At 39.7% G+C, this 4,249-nt stretch overlaps 1 pseudogene; it reads right to left on the reverse strand.

Moving 5' to 3' along the window:
• Positions 1-523: 523 nt before the first annotated feature.
• LOC131827889 (rRNA-processing protein FCF1 homolog) lies at positions 524-1,735 on the reverse strand (annotated as a pseudogene).
• Positions 1,736-4,249: the final 2,514 nt, after the last annotated feature.

Consider the following 4,249-nt stretch of genomic DNA (forward strand, 5'->3'; position numbering starts at 1 on the left):
TCTGCCTGCTTATGTCTGACTTGGGGCAAATCACTCGCCTCCGGCCTTCTGTTTGCTTGTTAGTATAATGAGGTGGTGCTTATCTATGTGATCTTTGCCGGCTCCTCTGAAAAGACTCCAGTCCATCCTGGCTTGCAGATAAGGAAACTGAGGCCTGAGGTGTGATGACTTCCTTTAAAGCCACACAGCTAGTTGGGGCCAATCACAGGCCAGATCTCCTGACCCCCCACGCATCAGTCCTTGGAAATCCTACTGTAATATGTTCCTATCCAGAGGCCACAGGTGGGAACCGAGGGAAGTGGGACAATCAAAACATTAAGAATAGCGCAGAAGATGGCACAATGTCCGCATGCCTTGGCACCTGCATTTCACCAATAGGGCCACCTCTTACCTTAGAAGAAGTTCCCACAGGGCTGGTGATCTGGATGCCTGGCCTGGAGCTTAGCTACGGTAAATGGGACCAGAGGGAAGTGATGGCTGTTTGAGGTGGACTTTGTTGACGGCGGCTGGAGAGAGCAGCTGACTAGCAGCTGACAGAGGAGGAAGAGGGAAGAGTAACAGACAGCAGATAGCCGCAGGCCCGCATGTCAGCTACTGTTGCCCAGGGCCGCCCATCCCCAGGAGCTGTCTTCGTATCACAGGAGCTGAGTGCTTACCTTGTGGGTTCTTAGTTTGATGTCACGTCTTGATGACAAGATTCCATTCTCTTCTGCATCAGTTTGAGACAGACATCGTAATGAAATTCTAATTAGCCAAATATGGAATGTAAGTGTGGAACTCATTTTATAGAGAAATTTTCTTATGTGAACTACTTTCCCTGATGATAGAGGGGTTGTGACGATGTAACATCAGATATAGTTTATCTGATTGGCACTTGTAAGAAGGGTTCCCGGCAAAAAAGAACTGTTTTTTTGTTGTTGTTGTCCTCCCGTTTGATCTTTCCTTTCCATTCCTTTTTTTTTTTTTTTTTTTTTGTTTTGTGAGCGGTCATCTGATTTATAAAAAGATGCAACAAAAAGTAAAATGGTACAAGATAATCAGTTTCAAAACATAAAAAAATGAGTGTCTTTAGCCATAGCTCAGAACAGAGGAACTGGGTAAGGAGAATTGCTTGTATGAACTGGCAACAGGAAAAGTTGGTAACGGAGAGCTGTGGAACTCTATTAAGATATAGGAGTGAGGGGCTCCATCCTCATCTGGCATTTGCTCAGTGTCGTCTATATGGTTAGAGATGTCCATGATGGGAACTCCAGCAATCTTCTGGGTCTGGGTCAGCTGATGCCACAGTGTAACACTCTGAATTTCTTCCATACTGAGCAGACATCTGCATAGTTTGTCTTGTGTGTACGTGGTAATCATTTGAATATTGGCTCTTTCTCAATCCTTAGAGCCTCTTGATACTTTCACCCCGGTTTCTCAGTTTCAGCCATTACACAGTCAGTTGTACAACTGGTACACTTGGCACACAGCCCGTCCATCATTGACCGGTCAAGTTTGGCTTAAATAGAAAAGTTGATAAAGTCGGTACCAACCAGGATGTGGTAAGTCGGCCCAGCTGTGTGTTTATATTGGAAAAAGCAGGAGGGATGTTGGGGGACTTCTCTTTCCTTGAGTGCATGGGATCCTTCTTTTCTTTCTTTTTAGGTTTTAATCTGTCCTTCTCTCAGAGAAGGATCTCAGAGCTAAGCATTCGCTTCCCGGTCACATACTTTCTTGCTTTCTCTTGCTTCCCCATGTTCACACCATGCCCATTTCTCCTTGCTTTTGATTTTCTAATTCACTCTTTGTAGTACCATAAAACTTATTTAAATAAAATGTTGGCCTACTAAGTTATTGATTATTAGTAAGTTCTTTGATCAAAATTTGAGAGCAAGAAGTATTATGTAAATATATCTTTTTGTTATTTAACTAGTCTTACAACATTTAGCATCAAATTTCTTGAAACATTTAAACAAATTAATCACAAACTGGGGCTTGGGCTCGCTCTTTCTTTCTTTTTTTTTTAAGTAATCTCTATACCCAACATGGGACTTGAACTCACAACCCTGAGATCAAGACCTGCACGCTCCAGTGACTGAATGAGCCAGGTGCCCTTTGGGCTTTTTGTTTTTAAGTTCCTCAGGTGAGGGGCTGCCTTAGTGGCTCAGAGGGTTAAGCTTCTGTCTTCAGCTCAGGTCATGGTCTCAGGGTCCTGGGATCGAGCCCTGCATGGGACACTCTGCTCAGCATGGAGCATGATTCCCTCCCTCTCTGCCTACTTGTGATCTCTCTGTGTGTCATATAAATAAATAATATCTTAAAAAAAAAAGTTCCTTAAGTGATTCTAATGTGTGACCAGTGTCGAGAACTCTAGCACTGGATAATTCCTTTAAATAGCTCAAGAAATTAATTTTGAAAAGCGAACTAAAAGCCTACATAGATTATGATTGGTGTTAAATTGAGGGGAAAAAAGGAGATAAAGAGAAGACATCAGCTGGAACAGAGTGTAATTAGGTACTCAAATATTTGTTAGATGGATAAATACATTTACGGAATGTAGGGTTTTTTTTTGTCTCTTCATAAATATGTCAAATGGGTATATAAATTCAACAAAGGAGTTTGATATAAAATTGATTAAAATGTTAGAACAGAAGTTTTTTAGAATTTCAGTGTTACTATTTCATGATGCTTTTAAGATGATCTCTCTGTAGATGGTGGGAAGATCTTGTTAGCATATGTTTTTAATTTCTCAAGCTTGAATAATTTAGTCACCGAACAAAGATTTAGAATGAGTTTTGGAAGACACAAGTCCTAGATTATATCCCCACCTAGCTGGGTCAGAGATTTGAGAGCAGGGGCTGGAGGGATGAGCTCCAAGGACATTTTTGTATACATGCTGATACCTTGGGCGGGAACACTCTTCCCACACTTCCTGTGGCTAGCTCCTTTGTGTCATTTGGATTCAACTCATTGTTCTATATTTCCTGGTTCATCCAAGTTAAAATACATCCCATTTGTCACTCAGACCTTTACTATGTCCTGTTTTCTTTTTAGCTGTGATCACTATTCATTAATCACTATTTGATCACTGTTCATTAATATAATGTTTGTTTACATATTTATTTTCTCATTTCTGCATTAGAATATCTGCTCCTTAAAAGCAGAGACCTTGTCTTTTCTTTTCATGACTGTGTCCCCAGGTCTTAGAGCAGAGCTGGAGTTGCATGATAAATATTTGAGGAATATTTATGGGATATACAGGGACATTTATTCATCTCTGTTGTCCATTGTTTTTCAAGAATGGTTGGAAACACACACATACGTGAGCTCGCACAAACTTTCTATGTCTTTCAACCCCTATGTAGTGTGCAGATTAGTGCTTAACTATTTTGGTTTTTTGTCTCGATGAAATGGGACATGTTTCAGGGCAGAGCTCATAAATTTCATATGCCCTCTTAGTACTTCTCATCATTACAGAGTGATGGTTCTGGGGGATTCTGCTTCTCATGGAGATAGTATATAGTGATTTTATAAGTCCATGTATCTGGGAAGGAGTGTTTTACTTCTTGGCAGCTTAGAGAACTTCAATCTTTCCAAATTCCATGTAATTTTCATAGCATTAAAGCTACTAATTTCAGATTATTGGTAAGTTTTAAATGATTAATTCCCAGGTTACTTTGAATTAGTCTTTGTTTGCCATCCCTGATTGCAGCTAGTTAGTAAAGTAGCTAAACTTTTAAACTCTACTTGGTTTTAATTTTGAGTGATGTCACTGCTTCTCTCATGGTTAATGGTTCTTAATTACCTGCAGCTTGTCTGGTTAGCTCATTTATTTTCCTGTGTTCCAACATCTCTTGTGATCTCCCAACTTCTGGCCTTTTGGGGGATTTGTACTTGAACTGGGTTCAGATAGGAAATACCCCTGAGTACAAAGAGAAGATATCTTTTCTTCAAGACTTTGGGTTAAATTAAGGGGTGCTCTGAGATTTTAAGGCAAATTGTCACGAGTCAGCCTTTATCTACAGTTACTTATCTCTGTAATCAGATTTTTCTCAAGACACAAAATACACGTACACACAAAATAAAACACAGATACAGTTTAGATGCCGACTCAAATTGTCAGCCAGGGCTGTTGAGTCCACATTTTTTAATCATCCCAGGTGATTGATTATATTAAGTGAATATTAGCAGTTACAAAATAAGTCTACAGTAATACAATGTACTTTTATCATTTTTTTTTACATTAATGGTTTTTGGTTAATTATTCCTG

Source organism: Mustela lutreola, chromosome 3, assembly GCF_030435805.1.
Source record: "Mustela lutreola isolate mMusLut2 chromosome 3, mMusLut2.pri, whole genome shotgun sequence".
Classification (NCBI taxonomy): domain Eukaryota; kingdom Metazoa; phylum Chordata; class Mammalia; order Carnivora; family Mustelidae; genus Mustela; species Mustela lutreola.